Consider the following 16,781-nt stretch of genomic DNA (forward strand, 5'->3'; position numbering starts at 1 on the left):
TGGCACCCCTGGTGATGCGGGATAGACCTGCAGGCCAGTGAATGTAATCTGTTGAGAACTACATGGGTTAAGGCTTTCCCCACAGTACTCAGCAGGGAGATTCCATAGTGGTTGTTACATGTTAGTAACCTTTCTTCTTGTAGAGGGTCACAGTGCTGGAGTCGAGCATGTCTTGTGGCATGGATCTTGCTTCTCAACACTGTAAGAGAAGGCTGCGGAGCTGAGAATTGACTGGAATATTATTTTCTCATTTTCGTTTTAAACTTCCTTCCCTTTTGCAACAGAGTTGGTGCTGCGGGTGGAGATCAGAACGTTCTTGGCGATGACCCTTGAACTACGGGAAGAGGCACTGTGAATTTGTCACAATCACAGCTTGCCAGACCCTGGGAAACCTTTGAAATTCCTGACACTAGGGATAGTGGAATGCAAGAATCACAACTTTGTCAAAAACTATCAATTTGTGATGGTTTCATTTGGTAGTGACCACACAGGAACAGCAGTGTGGGTTGTGCCTAACTCAGGTCACTTTTGACCCCAGGTCTTCACATCTTTTCTCAGACTTGCTACAGATGTCTTGGAATGAAACTAGGGGTGCTATCTCCGAGCTGTGGCCCCTACAAACTGATTCTGAAGTAACACAACAGAGCTCCCAGAGTCAAAGGCAGAAAAGATTGTTCACAAAGATCCGTATCTGACTCATGAACCTGAACAGATCTTACTTGTTTCAGCTCTACATCCTCTTGCCTGTACCCAACCCAAAAAGTACATGCCAGATGGTTTCAACCAAAGGCAGCTCTTTGGATCGACTCTCTGAACAGCCAAAATACGTACAACCAAGGGTGCACATAATCTAGTAAGAACTGGTTCTGCACACGCTTCTCTGAAATGACTCAGAGGTGGGGCTGCGCCCATAATTAGCACCAAACCTAACTTTGCATCTTGATGACCCAGAAAAGCAGTAAATTCCACGAAATATGAACTGGTTTTGTTCATATTGCAGCTGCCGAGTCCTGGAGAGCAAATTAGTCTCGCTACACTGGACCATACCAGGGGAAACATGTCTTGGTTACCTCCAGCCTTCCTTATCTACACAATACTGAGGCTCTGGTAGGAATTCAGTACGGGCTGGAAAATGTCTTTAACCGTCATTAGAAAACAATCGGAACAAGTAAAGTCAAACTGGAAAACTTAACTTATTGACAATCTACTCGCAGAGTTCCTCAGGACAAGTAAGCAAAGCACATTAAACACATATTTCTCAGGATGCACCAATCATATGTAGAGTTCATTAGTCCCAGAAGTGGCTGTGACCTGGTTCTCACAGAAATGGTAAACCAGTAGCTAATCTTTATTCCCTTTAGATTGCTCAGATGGTAGAATTATTTTTGTACTGACACACACAGTCCTTGCACATGGAGAACTAACATGTCAGGGAGGCAGTGGCGTAGCGTGGGGGGTGCAGGGGGGCCGGCCACACCGGGCGCAACATCTGGGGGTTAGGGTTAGGGTGCGCAAATCCACGGGTTAGGAGGCGCAAATCCACGGGTTAGGGGGTGCAAATTACTTGCCTTGCCCCGGGTGCTGACAACCCACGCTACGCCACTGCAGGGAGGTTAGGCTAGAAAGCGAACCGTTTTCTCTCGCATCGAATTTTGTACATGCAGACCATTTTTTGAAGAGAAAACCATTTGAGGCATGTGAACCCCGCAATGAGCAGCCAAAAGTCAGGCCAGGCCCAGATTGAGAACCAGGCCTAAAAGACAGGATATGCAAAAGTGCATCCTGTCCCAGGTCAAAAACGATAACTTTCTGGGTTTCAAAAGGAAACACAGTGGAAAAGAGAAAACAATACGGTCAGCACCCAGTCATTTTGGGATGAGAATCCAGCTCCGAGCAGCATATGCTACGTTCCAGCAGTCCACCCTAGAGACCGGCAACTCTCCATGTGTCCTAGAATAACCTTGATTCCCCCTCCCCTTGTAACCCAGAATCATTTTGACTCCCTAAATACCGACAGCCTCAGCCCCAAATACCATGGAGCAGGAATGTTGGCTGCCAGTTTGCAGACATGAAAGGGTGTTATTCCTATTCCACACACACATTACAGTAAAGAGGCCCCTCCTACGTCCTGTCTCATCTGTCTGCCCTCACAATTACTGGCCTGGGAGGGGCTAAGGTTTTAAAAAGGATTTCCCTTCTTTGACTAAAAGTCAGTGACTTTCAGTGGTAAGTTCCCAGCTCAGACTCTTGGCAGCTGAATACTCTCTCTCTCCCTCCCTCCCTCTCTCTCTCCCTCTCTCTTATCTTCTTGCCCTTTTTCTCTCTCTCTTTCAAGGAGGAATTATACAGCAGCTGGGACCTTCTTACCAGGAACATTCAGATTGCTAGGTAAGCGCTAACTTTTTTGCGGTTTTCTCTGCATCTTGCAATCTGGCTCTTCAGCTACAATTTTTTTTTTAAAAAAGTATTTCAGCATGTGTTGTGTGTCGTCTAGAAATTGCTCCTCACGGCGGCAAAATGTTCTTGGATGGTGTTTGGTTTCATAATGAAGGGGATTTGCGTCATAAATCTCATTCACTTTCTTGAAAAAATGTAATTCAGAAGGCAGCTGGGGGGAAGTACGGGGGGAATTCTTCCACTGGGGGCCACGTTTAGGACTTGCTGCTGGTGCAGGCAGGAGTTTATCACAGTCATGGGGTCTTCCTTTGACCGTGGACTGGCGTAGTTGAGAACGGTGCCGGACACACCCGAAATCCCCTTGAAGTGTTTCACTAGGGAGACAGAGAGAGAAAGAAAAAAAGAAAGATGAAAGTTGGTTAAACTGCATTCTTGCTCTTTAGATCCTAACAGAAGCCCCTTCAGGAGGAATGACTTTAGCAAGTGCTGCCACTTTCCTTTGCTAGGTGCGTACATGAATTTGCTTAACCCCACAGTGTCAATTGCAAGTACAGCTGGTATAGAACGAAGGCACCTGCCCCATTTTTGCAACAGGCCTTTCTGACCACTTCCAAGTGTGCTCTGGCTTTTGTAAGGCTGGAGTCCAGAGCAGGCATGCAGGAGAATGTTAGTCCTGCAGGAAGATTCTGCCTGGGCGGAAATCTGCATTAATATGATTAATACGGTACAATTTTCCCTTAACCCGCCGTGGCAAAATACAGTGGGGGTTGATGAGGATGTTCCAGACACGGTTTGAGAGGACAGAACCTCTCCTGGAGCATGCTAGTTCCCAGGCGCGCATGGTGCTTGTCTCAGCGATAAGCTCCTTTCCCGTGCGTATGTGCATGAGATGTGGGGAATTGTGGTATGTTGAGAAAACTTCATTCGGGTTGAAATGTATCCGGGCCATAAAGAGACGTGGTAACACGTCCCCACACAAGCAGCAGGGTGGAGGTAAACAACCCAACCTCCTTGGTGAATCTGGCAAACAAAGACAAAAGAAAGAGAGAGACATAACTTTGGCTGGGAATGTTGAGTGGCTTCCCCCTCTGTTGAGTCTCCTTTGAGGTTGTATAACCGCCCACAGCTAAGTTATATAAGGACAATTGGAACATGATGAGGCATCAGTTTTGGGTGGGGGCACTTCCTCGTCAGTGGTACCCTCAAAATGGCACCAGTCACACACTCTGCCTGGCTCACACCCATAGGGAGAATGATTCATTCTTTCCTCGTAGATTTACTTCTCCATTTTCCGCGTGAAATTGCTTCTGCCGGGACGGATGGTCCTTTGCAAATTTCAGGGCCACTCCCTTTCATATTTTCCATTCTTGAAGCCCAGACATGCTTGTTGATAGTAGACTTGTGGCATTGCTGGTGTGCTCGGGGACAGACAGAATGGTGAATTTGTATCGACGCTTTTCTCCCTTTCGTTTTGGTCTGCAGCGAGTCACATACTGAGGATCCCCCAACTTTTCACTATTAAGGGTGGCCCAAGACATTTGGTGCCTGGAGGGGAAAATGCAAGCTTGAGCAAAATGACTTCCATCAGGTTTGCATAGGGAAAAGTGTGCCCCATTGGGAGACAGATGTATATCAGATCTTTCTGCCACCCCCCACTTGCCTCATTGAAATACTACATTTGTTCTGTTTAAGATTATTTCATCACCCCTCTCTCTCTCTTATTTATATAAAAGCTGCTATAGCCTCCCTTTGCACAAATCCACGTTGGGGTAGAGAAGCTGTACTGGAGGGGAGGGCTGTTTAACCCTTTCCCTCTGGGCTAGCATCCCTAGGCAAATATATATATACAAGTACGTTTTAATTTTGAGCTTTAAAACGATGTCGGGACATCCATTCATGGTTCTTACTGCGTCACATGCGTTCTGGCCCTAAGCATCTTGGGGATGATTCCTGCTCGGGTCACTTCTGCAAATGTTCACTTCTTTCGCCTAATTTGCACTCCTAGGGAGTCTAGCCTCGGTTTCCGAAGTAGAAGCTACAGCCAGGGTTGTTTCAAATGGCTGAATATGGAGGAAATCTCCTAAAAGAGGAAAAAAGGAATAGATGAAATCCTACAAGCTGTTGTGGAAACATGTCAGGATGTGAGCATGATGTACTTTGATGTAGGCTGAAGTGAGGAAGTGGATTTTAGCAGTGGGGACCCTTGCCATGCGGTCCCTTTTCCAATTTATCGGCCCTCCTCTCATCACCACTGCTAATCGAATAACACAACATTGTGACCGTCTGAATCCTTGTCTTCTGAGCTGAATGTGTTTAATGTCTCTTGAGTTTTCCGATCGGGGGGAATTATTAGTGGACAATATGGGGAGGGCCTTTTCTTTTGGAAGAGGGTAAGGAGGCAGGCATCAACACAAGAGGTCCCTTCCTTTCTCAAGGCACAGCACTTTATAAAGGGGGGGGGGGAATAAGTGTTTGCCCTCTGGTTTCCCATTCCTTTTCTCTGTTATTGAAGAAGAACTTCTCCAAGTGTGTTTGTGCTGTCTGCCCTGATGCTCCCCATGATTAACAAGTAAAGTGTAGCTCTATTATTCTTACTATTGCCAACAATTACTTACTTATTGATTCATTCATTTATTTATTTTCAAGTGCCCATACCCAGAAGGCACTATGCACAGTTCTTCTTTTTGCATTTTATATAGTGTTAAACTCCAGTGCAATGCTGTGGCGAACGCGACACCCGTATAAATTCTAAAGCGGCATCTCCTCAAAGTTTCAGGCTAGAGGAACAATTGCTAGCCAATGAATGCAAGGCAGGACTGCAAGCTTTGCTCAGGTTAATTGGTAGCTTCCCCGTCAGCTTGAGCTTTCGTCAATTAACTGGTGGAGGACAATTTACATTGGTGAGGGCAATTTTTAATTGGTGGGGCAAAGGATTCTTGGCAATTCGCCCCCCCCCCAAAAAGCCCCACAGTTTTTATTTTTCAAGTTGTACATTACAGCTTGGACAAATAAATACATTGCAAACTGTACAAAGAGATGGAAAATTACTATATATATGTTCAAAGTGGGGGGAACTTACAGCAATTATATTTATAATGACATCGTTCACAATTTTAAACTGATTAAAAGCATTTTAGAATAATGTTTTTGAGGTTTTGATTCTGGTGTATTAATGTAATAGGGGGATGAAAAGAAAATATTTGGGTTTTGTCTCATTGATTACACTGTAAATTATGTCACATTTCCTTCAAACTCCCCAAAGGAAAATTTTATTAAAATACAAATTGATTTGAACTTACTGAATCAATTGGTTTTAAAAGACAAATAAATAGTCATCTACAAATTCTTTTAATGGCTGGACAGCCCCCATAGAAGGGTACCTACCCCATTGTCATGATGAAGGGTGCAAGTCTGGCCCCTGCAGCCTGCGGTTTGGATTTGTGAGAGCCCCACATGTGTGTGCAGGAGGGAAGCTGGCAAAGGATTCGCGTTTGCCACACCAAATTGTTTCTGCTCTTGGGAACAGAATTTTCACGTCCCGCCCTGCTTCCTAACATCAAAGTGTCGAAACAAGCATGTACCTCGAGAACCCAGGCTGCGGCTGTTGGGGAATCACCATGTACGGGTGTGTTGCACATGGTGAACGGCTTTTGTGTGTGTGTTGTGCTGCTGTTGTTGTTGATGATGTTTGATTCCAAACACCATGTGGAACCAAAGTCGGGACGGCAATTCTGTCATCTGTTTGATGTCACCCTAAATACCTTATATCAGGGGTAGGCAACCTAAGGCCCAGGCGCTGGATCCAGCCCAACCGCCTTCTCAATCCGGCCCACGGACGGTCCGGGAATCAGCCTGTTTTTACAGGCAGAATGTGTCCTTTTATTTAAAATGCATCTCTGGGTTATTTGTGAGGCCTGCCTGGTGTTTTTACATGAGTAGAATGTGTGCTTTTATTTAAAATGCATCTCTGGGTTATTGGTGGGGCATAGGATTTTGTTCACCCCCCCCCCCAAAAAAAAATAGTCCGGCCCACCATATGGTCTGAGGGATGGTGGACTGCACACGGCTGAAAAAGGTTGCTGACCCCTGCCTTATATAGTACCGCTCTATAAGATGCACCAGACTACAAGACGCACCTAGTTTTTGGAGGCGGAAAACAAGAAAAAAAATATTCTGAATCTCAGAAGCTAGAACAGCAAGAGGGATCGCTGTGCAGTGAAAGCCTCAATTCCTCTTGCTGTTCTGGCTTCTGGGATAGCTGCACAGCCTGCATTCGCTCCATAAGACGCACACATATTTCCCCTTACTTTTTAGGAGGGAAAAAGTGAGTCTTATAGAGCAAAAAATACAGTATTTAATATTACAAGAAAAACATGGACTTGAGAATATGCCTTTCCTCCTAATAATTCCCCTTCCCTTTGCCCTGCTCCTAACCTCTCCAACGTATCCCCTCGTCTCCTTGATGCCTGGGAGGGGTTTGCAAGATAAGCTATTTGCTCTAGAAGCTTGGGTGTTACCTTGAGATACCACAGCGACTGGCACCATTAATAAGATATAGTTCAGGGTACCAAGATCATTTGCCCACATTTGTCTGCATTTCTTCCTCTGACCCTCTCCTCCGGCCATGACCTTTCTCTGCAGTCCATTAGATGGGCCGTGTGTGTGTGTAGACTGCTTTTTGACATGGGTGCTTCATATTTCGAACCTGGGCCTCTCTGTGTGTTACAGCCTGAAGGGGGACAAAGGAACCCCTGCACAGAACTTCAGATCGTCTTTGAAAGTTGATCCGGTCAGCTGACAGTCGGTGCTTTTAATATACCACTGCCCAGTTTATGTGTCTTTCTTATTGCTGAAATCCCCAAAATGCTCAGGCCAATCAGAGAGGGGAAATCAGGCATTAGTGCAATAAAGAAGGAAGCTAGTGGAGAAGAGCTGTAGACGCGTGATCCACGTAGTGCTCGATGACTGTGGAGACTGTATGGCCATGGCAGAGACGGGCCATTGCAGAGACGCCAGGATTAACTGAGCATTCACAGATGCACAGGCCAGTTCCTGCAACTGGCTGCCCTTGGGTTGCAGAGGTAGTAGGCCCACAATAGGCAAAACGAGGTTTCAAAATCAGGGCAGGCTGGGAGGCAGGTTTCAGTGGGAAAATAAACCGCAGGGAAAATTTATTGCAAGCTCCATAGAAGTTAACCGCGGCTGGGCAAGAGCATGGCAGTTCACTCCAGTGGGGCTTGGGGAGGAGAACTCTGTCATGGTTTCTACCCCATTGTCAGTTAGTGGGAAGGGTTTCCATTTGGATTTTTTTGTTCCGGGCACTTAAAACGCTTTCTCTGTGCATATGAAGTGGCCTAGTGGTCTCTATGCAGACCTTGGGTGTGGCAGATCTGGTATTTTCCACTGGCTTTGGCACTCAGCGAGAGCATGAATGAATCACCACTGCCCTGCCTTCGATGGCTGTTTTCCCCTCCCTACTTCCAGTTAATTCTTGCTTTGCATAATATCATTGAGAACGGGTGTTATACAACACGCTATAGATGCAGACTTGCCCATGTAAGGTTCACAGCCGAAGTGCTCAGGGTGGGCAAAAACTAGCAGCGCCCCACCGAAGCCATGCTCAAGTCTACAGCAGCGCCAGAGGTGTGGCTCTCCGTGCTGGCATCCGTCTTTCTCAAGAGACAATGGAGTGCGCCTCTGGAGGTGCAGTCAAACGGCTGTGTTAGCAGCACCAAATTTATGGAAAATTTATGTTGGTGGATCCTCACCTCCTTCCCAAGTCAGTTTCGACAAGACCCTCTCTCCCTAACACCTATCATTTTGTTAGCTATGGTAGAGCAAATTCCTTCCTTTTTCCACTTGTTCATGACTGTATCAGGTCCCTATTCAGCCAAAATCTGGGCGAAATCTTTAAGGGATCTTCAGGAGTCCAGGAAAAGGGTGGGAAGAATGGTGTGAAAACCTTCTTTGTGCTGAGCTCTGTGTCTTTGCTTACTGCTGTACATTGCTGCTAGCACAGATTTGTGGGGTGGTTTTTTGGGGGGGAGGTGTAACATAGCCGCCACCATCTTAGCTGATGTCTGCTTGTTGAAAAATGATGCAGGTTATCGGAATTTTAAATCTGTTTTTATTTTTGCGAATTTTGTTTTATTGTTGGTTTTAGTCATACCATTTTTTAAAATGTACTTTTTATTGTTGTTAAGTCGCTTTGTGAGGCTTTCCTCGGAGCAGTGGCACATAGATATTTTAAGATAAATGCAAAAGAAAAATAAACAAAGGGAAGCACAAATCGTCAACTCGCTTGTAGTTCAAGCGCAGCCGTGTCCCTTTTGGGCTTATCGGGGATTGTAACTTGAAGAGGGTGGTTGTCTCATCTGCTTAAAAATGTCTGTAAGTCCTTTTCAGGTTTCCCATTAATTCCAGCGTTTGCCGATTGCCCACACGTGTGCACCCCCCAACCCCCAAAGCCAGCCACCTCACAGCCACCTACCAGGCTATTAGAAATACAGGCAAGTCCCAGAGAGAGTTTGGGTAAAGATTGAAAAAATGCGGGGATGAACAAACAGCTCTCGTTTGGAAGATCCCAATTAGTGGTTCTGAGCAGCTCAGACGAGCATGTGTTGCTGATCTTGCAGCTGTTAGGGGTTTAGAAGGGGGTTGTAGGTTATCAGTCGAGTGCATGCTTTGTGTGCAGAACGCCCTGGGCTCAGCCCCGCAGTGGCTCCAGCTAAAAGGATCTCAGACAGCAAGGCTGGGAAAGACCCCTAGAGAACAGCTGCCAGTCAGAACAGACAGTACTGGGTTTAATGGCATAATGGCATCTGTCCATGTGCGCAGGACCGGCCAGTTCTACTTAGTATACAAAGCTGACTCTCTGCACTGAGCCCGGGCCCTTGGTTGTGAGTTTTAGTGCCCAGCTCTAGTCAACTGCACTCTCAGTTTACTGTGGGCTGAATAATTTGCGCTTTCAAAAAACAACGCAGGAACTAAAGCAGAACCACCCTTCTCTTGTCTCCAGATTTTGCTGTGCAGTTCTTCATCCATGTAATTCATAAACTAGGGGAAAGTGTCCATAAAAGAAATCCACATTAAATGCTAATGAAGTTTCATGAGGACTTTAAAAACAACTAACTAACTAACTCACTCACTCACTCACTCACTCACTCACTCACTCACAAGCTGATTTGGAGGAAGGAATTTCAGATTGGAGAAGGGAGTAACGGAATGAGAACTGACAGATCCGTTCCTCCCTCTTCTCAGTGTCCCTGAATCTGCTTTGGGGATGATTTATGGCTTCCAGTCTCTTGCCCCCGCATGCTTGGTGCTTCACTGGTTGCTATATCTCAAATAAGGTCTGTCCTTACGGTTGCCAGACCCAATTTCAGGTGGCTTTTCAAGATTCAGAATAGCACAGGAAATTCAGAAATGAATCATTTGAGACTTTCGGCCTTCTTTTTGATCATGTCAGTAGTTTTCTCTGCCTTGCCCTGTTTGTGAAAGGAGACCATTAAAGATAATATTTGAGATAAATGTTAGCAAAAGGGACTTAGAGCAGGGTTCCGTCCTTTCTTCTTTTCAATAATGAGACTACTTCTGACTTGTGAAGAAATGCCTGAAGATGTAAAACCCAAAAGCTGTAAGACACATCCCCCCCAAAATAAAAATGAAATGGGCAAAAATGAAAAAGAATATAGGTTATAAAATTAAAAGGTTTTTTTATAGTTCCGTAATATTTGGAAGTGAGAAGAGCTTATGTGAGCCTCATTAAGCAATATAATGAAAGCACCTTTAGTTTCTGCCATTTCAGCAGCTATGTCTTAGAAGCCCCACCTAAAATGGCGTGTCTTGTGTGTGAGCGACTACAATTATTTATTCCTCCGAACGATTCAAAGCAGGGGCTGGATTCGGCTGAATGTGCGCAAGCGTGCAAATCACCATGCGAGATTGACCCCTTGAAGAAAACAAGAGGTCAAGTTCATGGGGCAATTCAGGCATTTTATGGCAGTTTTGTGGTGAAAGTGAAAAACGATGAGTTGGTTCCTTGGGCGATGCGGCAGACAGATCTTGCAAATAAATGCTCCAACATGAGGCTGGTGACTCACTGTAGCCTGGAAAACCAGCAAAGTGTGGCTTGAATCAGGAGAAAGCCGGTGGAGGCACATGTTGAAGTTTGTCTGAGCTTTCATAAGGCGTATCACTGTGCTAGGGTGAAAAACAACAACACCCTAATCCGCTGCATAACCATAGGTCAGGTGACAGTCTAGGAGAAAAATGGGGGGGAGAAGGAAAGCAAGAAGAAAATATGGTTTGTTCCCAAATTGTAAAGCAGAAGACACTGAACTTAAATGGAAGAAGGAGTCTAAAATGCTGGCCTGCTGTCAATAAATTTCTTCTAAAAGTGGGTGGCTGTGCGTGAGTACTGTCGATGGTTGTGCTCTTTTAAGAAAAAGAAGTGATTTTCCTAGTAAACATTATCCTGCATACATGCACACATAATTTTGTTTGTATGCCATCTTTCCAGACTTCAAACCATGCTCAAGGTGGCTTATGGCAAGAGAGGAATACATAGCTACGACATAATAAAAGTAGTTATAAACAATAAATGAAACATTTAAAAATGCACAACCAAACTAAACAATTTCCGCATAAATCCCAACAAGATCGAAAATAAAGATAAAAAAACCCCAACAGCAACAATAGCAACAACCCCACACCCAACCCCCCTCCACACAATACCCCAGCCCAAGAAATATAAGAAATAGTCGGTGCTTTGGTGACATATAGCTCATCCGCAGCCTCCTATCTCTCCATTCTCTCAATTCACTGTCTAGCCTGAAATTGGGGAGTAATCAGTTTACACGCTGGTTTCGGGTGAACATGGGGATTGGTCAGTTTACTGTAGTCAAATGCCAAAAGGTGACAGCGGCCGTCACCACAATGGCTTTCTTATGTATCTGCTCATAAAGTGTGTCTCTCTGTGTGTTGGTGGCAGCGTATGAGCCAGGAAAGAAAGAAAAGTATCCAATGGGAAAGAGCATGGGATCTGAAGATGAGTCGTTTCACTCCGCTTCTCCCACACATGTCCTGTGTTGTAAAAATTAGATGCCACCCCCTCGCTTAGTAGATTAACTGGACAGGTGCATTTCAGACCCTCCAAGTTTCCCTTTTTTTCCAGGGACGCCCCTGATTTAGAGAAGCCGTCCTGGTTTCCGTTTTGATCCTGCTTTTCCTTAGGATGACCCTATTTTCATTGGAGAAATGTTGGAGGGTATGGAATTATCTGACCCCTGAGCCGTCTGAAGGCAATCTTGTATTGGGAAGGGTTTTTTTAAAAAAATGTTTAATGTTTTATGGCGTTTTTATATATGTTGGAAGCTGCCCAGAGTGGCTGGGGCAGCCCAAGTAAGATGTGCAGGGTATAAAGAGTAAAAATATCGTTTTGGAAGGGGAGAAATGTTGGAGGCTACGGCATTTACATGGCTGCTGCTGTCGCTCTTAGATTTTATTTTGACCCTCAGGTGCTGGGCACAGGAAGGATGGACCCTTTCAAAAGCCTCTGTGCTAAGTGGAGAGTGTGGAGTACGGCAACAGGCAAATTCACATGCCCTTTGCATATGTGGAAGCCTCCATTTTGATAAGTTGTTTGTGCCCATGGGGGTCTCTCTCTCTCTCTCTCTCTCTCTCTCTCTCTCTATATATATATATATAAATTTTTATTAGTTTTTTAACATATCATTTTCAACAGTAATTAAACATACTTTTACATCTTATTCTGTGTTTTTTTTACTTTCATCAGTCCCGTCTGAAAATTTTCCAATATGATCTCTTAGTATGCATTTCTTATTTTCCCTATTACATTTCAAACTCATAACCAATATCTCTATCTTTTTCTACTTTGTAACACTTCGTATATTTCTCCTTATAAAACTTCTTGTAGTCCTACTAGCGTAATTTGTTGATTACAGTTGCTCTTGGAAGTAAAAAGGTAAAGGTAAAGGACCCCTGACAGTTAAGTCCAGCCACGAACAACTCTGGGGTTGTGGCGCTCATCTCGCTTTACTGGCTGAGGGAGCCGGCGTTTGTCCGCAGACAGTTTTCCTGGGTCATGTGGCCAGCAGGACTAAGCCGCTTCTGGCGAAACCAGAGCAGCGCACGGAAACACCGTTTACCTTCCCGCTGGAGCGGTATCTATTTATCTACTTGCACTGGTTTGCTTTCGAACTGCTAGGTTGGCAATGGGACCTCACCCCGTCGTGGGGATTCGAACCGCCGACCTTCCGATTGGCAAGCCCAAGAGGCTCAGTGGTTTAGACCACAGCACCACCTGCTTTTAAGCAAATGTGGTGGTGGCAAAAGCAGGAAAAGTATTTGCGGGAAACTTATGAGTGGCTTTTAAACTGTACAGCCAGGCTCTAAAAGTGTGAGCCGAACTTGTTGGTGGAATCAGATCTCCAGCCGGGTCAGTAAGCAGCAGCATTCACCTTGTGGTTCAGGGCCAGGGATGGGGCAGGAATTATTTCTGTTTTCATTTAAATTAGAAACCACCTAATTTGCACTTTGTGAATCCGTATGAACGTGTCCACCAGTGAATTTTGTACTGCAGGTCTCCCAAATACGTATGTATATATCAGGGGGTGCATAAAAATGCATGTTTTACTGAAAATAAAAATAAAAGGCATCTGGAGAAGTTGCTTGCAAAATGATTTATAGCCGTCAAAATTGCATATGAAAGTGGTGTATGTTAGGAAAAAATTGTACTAAAATGTTGAGGAATTTTCATGAGGATTTTTTTTTTAAATTGCCAACAACTGTGAAAATGAGAACAGCTGAACTTGGGATTGGGAAACTGATTGGAAACTGAAAAGGACAGAGTCATCCATCCCTATTCAGCACCATTCTGAAGTGTTTCCCCCCCATCTTCACCCCATTGCTTGCCCTTTTGTGCAATCACCATTCATTTCAGCCAGGCACATGCAAAGGCATTGCTAGCTAGTTGCACCTCTGATTGTGATGAAACCTTTCTCCCTACTCATAATTTCCGGAGACTTTGGGAGGCTGGCAGAAAGTGGGTAGCATTGTTTTCAGCTCCCAGGTCCTAGAGTGGGAACCGTGGAACTATGCATAAGAGCCACACATCTGATTCTCCCTTGGCACACTCCAGATTTGTGGTGTGTCACTTTTCATATAGAAAAAACAACTCAAATGTATTTAAAATAACCAGGAACCATCTGCAAGGCTGATCAACCATCCTATCACTCATGCAATTTGTAGAATTAAGGTGACAGATCTGAAATGAAGCATATTAGCTGTGCAATTGGCACACTGTCCAAACCTGGGATTATGGTTAAAGATCTGTCCACCTTAACACACCTTGAACACACCTTGGCTATAGATCATGGTTAAGAGGAGAAACCCTAAGTATGATCCCTGATTTGGACAACATGCTAAGTCAGACTTTGGCTTAGCTGCCATGGTGTGCTGACTTTGGGAACCAGTGTGTTCACACTAAGCCAGTGGTTCCCGAACTTCTTCTCTGGGCCATGCTTTCAGAATAAAAATTTGCTCGTACCACACTGATTTATTATTATTATTATTATTATTATTATTATTATTATTATTATTATTAGAAGAAGAAGAAGAGTTTGGATTTGATATCCCGCCTTTCACTCCCCTTCAGGAGTCTCAAAGCGGCTAACAATCTCCTTTCCCTTCCTCCCCCACAACAAACACTCTGTGAGGTGAGTGGGGCTGAGAGACTTCAGAGAAGTGTGACTGGCCCAAGGTCACCCAGCAGCTGCATGTGGAGGAGCGGAGACTTGAACCCGGTTCCCCAGATTACAAGACTACCGCTCTTAACCACCACACCACACTGGCTCTCATATTTCATATTATTATGAAAAACATTGTAAAACAAAAAGAAACAACTCTTAGCAGTGCTTGTATTATAACATAGAACACAACTACTTTGTAATATGATCATGGGACATCCAGAAAGTGGAAAACAACACAGCTACATAAGAACATGAATCATTCCCAAAATATAATTATAAATGAGTCTTCTCCAACACTCTGTTCGAATGGAGATTCTGGAACACAACTAGTATTGTTCTCAGTATCATTTGATGCTCTTGAAACGGTATCTGTAAACAACAACAACAATTTATACTATAATATACTACACTGAAATGTTTAGATGTTTCTATGTCTTTGAATCTTCCCACAACACTTGCCACCCTCTCCTGCCACACCAGTGTGGTGTGGCACACCTTTGAAAACCGCAACACTAAACCATGGTTTGGGTTAGCTTAGCGCGATGTGCAAATGGGGCTAAGGTTAGAATCTATCTGTTCCCCAGTCCGGTGTGTGAGAATTAATGGGTTGTCTTGATGGGTGGATGGAGAACAAATTACTGGAGGGCAATACAGTACAGTTGTTTTGGCCTTTTCTCTACATCTCAGACTGGCTTGCAGTCAGGGGCAATAGAAAATAAATCAAGACACCCCAACTCTTGTTCCAGTTGCTTGGGTTGATGTGAATTTAACACATATCTGTTCTGGGCTGTGATATTTCCCCGGTCTACATCCAGTAACTGGGCCAGCCCCTGAATTTTTGTAATTAAAACCATTCAAATACTGAAAAGAGCTTTGTTTCTTCTGGCGCAAAAGGTGTCGCAGGCAGAAATCTTGTGTTAACTGCAGGGCTCTGGCAGCTGTGGTTGTTGCATCTGCACGATCTTGTGGATTGGTTTAAGGCTTAAACCATTCCACAGCGTTGGGTGTAGTAAGGCTTTTAAAAAGGCTTTCCAAATGTGTTTCTAGAATAAAAGTGATGGAAGCCAGTGAGCAGGGGCTCACTTAAGCACTTTAAAGAGAGAGCGCTCTCAGTGGGCAGAGAGGGAGAGGGAGTTGAGAAAGTCTTGCTAGCAGCCTGGACAAAGCAAGTCCAAATATTCCTAAATGTATGTGTTGGGACATGTTTCTGTGAGGTTTCCCCCTAGGCATGTAATCTGTCTGGAGAAGAGTAATTAATGTTCGGTAACATTTTTAAAAGATGGCAGCCAGGCTTGCAAAACACATGCTGCCCTGCAATATCGAAACATGGTGTTGTTGTTTTTTTAAATTTTAAAGAATATTTCTACACAATTAATATATGCATACAACATACAAAAGAAATAACTTTACGTATGTTGTATTTTGCTAAGAGGTTTTGGGCTGAATGACGTCTCTGGCAGTGGTTGGTTAAGCTTCTCTAATATCGTAGAGTTTTAAGGCGGGCAGAAATGGCTGCCATTGCGTGAGCTGCTGTTATTCTAGAGAACGGCAGCAGGGCAGGCAAAAGGGCATAAAAAAGGTATCTGATAAGGCACTGGGCAAAAAGAGCCGTGAGTGAGTTGGCGTGTGCCCTAGGAAAGAGAAGGCCCAAAGGAAGGCGTTTGAGAGGGGGAAAGAAAAGTGGGAAAGTGAAAAAGCAGAATGGAAGAGAACACACAGGATGGCTGCAGAGCTGAAGCTCATATATCCATGTGAAATATACCATACTTCTCTGTGTCTTTTTGGGGACTCCAAATAGAGAAAATGCGGGGAGATGGCACAGAGTTGTTGAGCTTTTTTGTGGGGAATTGCCGACAGTTGCTAAGCTTTTTGAGGGGGATTTCCCAGACTTGTTTAGCTTTCTTTGGGGGGGGGGGGTTGCCGCAGGAACACAACAGCCAATCGCTAGGGGCTTGCAGAGCCAGGCAGAGGCCGGGCCAGGTAGATAATGTGCCCCCCCTTTTTTACCCTGGGGATAACTGAAGTCTTATATAAATAATTTTCACAAAAGTTATGCTGACAAATAATTTTATTTCAAGGCTTGAACCGTATCTGCATATAAAGACAAAATGGAAAATATAGATATACAATAGTGCTTTTTAAAAAATACATAGGGAAAAGGATTATTTTAAGTATTTACATTTAAAACCCCAGTGCATCCCCTGCAATTGTGAATATGCTGACCAAGGCCCCCCTTTGGAATCGGGGTCCATATGGCCCCCCCTCTGTCTGGGCCTGCCAATCGCATGCACATCGGCGATGCCACAAATCATCTGCATGTTCTCCAAAGGCAAGCACCAATCGCCCGCCCAATTGCCGCAGCAGCCAATAGCCAGCAGACCTTGCCGCACCCACCAATCACCCGCAAAAACACAGCGGACAATATCCTGCTTGCGGCAGCCACCAATCGCCCGCCCCACCTCTCCACTATCCGTGTATAAGACGACCCCAAGTTTTTAGCATAATATTTTCATAAAATAACATAGTCTTATACATGGAAAAATACGGTAACTGGGAAGAATTTAGGCTGAAGACCACTCTGTAGTGGCAGCTGGTACAATAGGGGCATGTGGG

General features: G+C 44.6%; 2 long non-coding RNA genes across 2 annotated transcripts in view; both read left to right on the forward strand.

The window, feature by feature from the left end:
• The first annotated feature begins 1,829 nt into the window (after window positions 1–1,829).
• LOC310835275 overlaps window positions 1,830–16,781 on the forward strand; it is a 45,734-nt gene continuing 30,782 nt past the window's right edge. The window contains exon 1 of the long non-coding RNA XR_014559493.1: window positions 1,830–2,388. This is a non-coding gene — a long non-coding RNA (uncharacterized lncRNA). The remainder of the gene's footprint in view (window positions 2,389–16,781) is intronic.
• LOC310835368 lies at window positions 5,782–10,698 on the forward strand. The gene is made up of 2 exons (XR_014559606.1): window positions 5,782–6,495; window positions 6,749–10,698. It is a non-coding gene; the product is annotated as an uncharacterized lncRNA (long non-coding RNA).

The sequence above is a fragment of the Podarcis gaigeae genome (assembly GCF_964106915.1).
Source record: "Podarcis gaigeae genome assembly, chromosome: 17".
Taxonomy (NCBI): Eukaryota; Metazoa; Chordata; class Lepidosauria; order Squamata; family Lacertidae; genus Podarcis; species Podarcis gaigeae.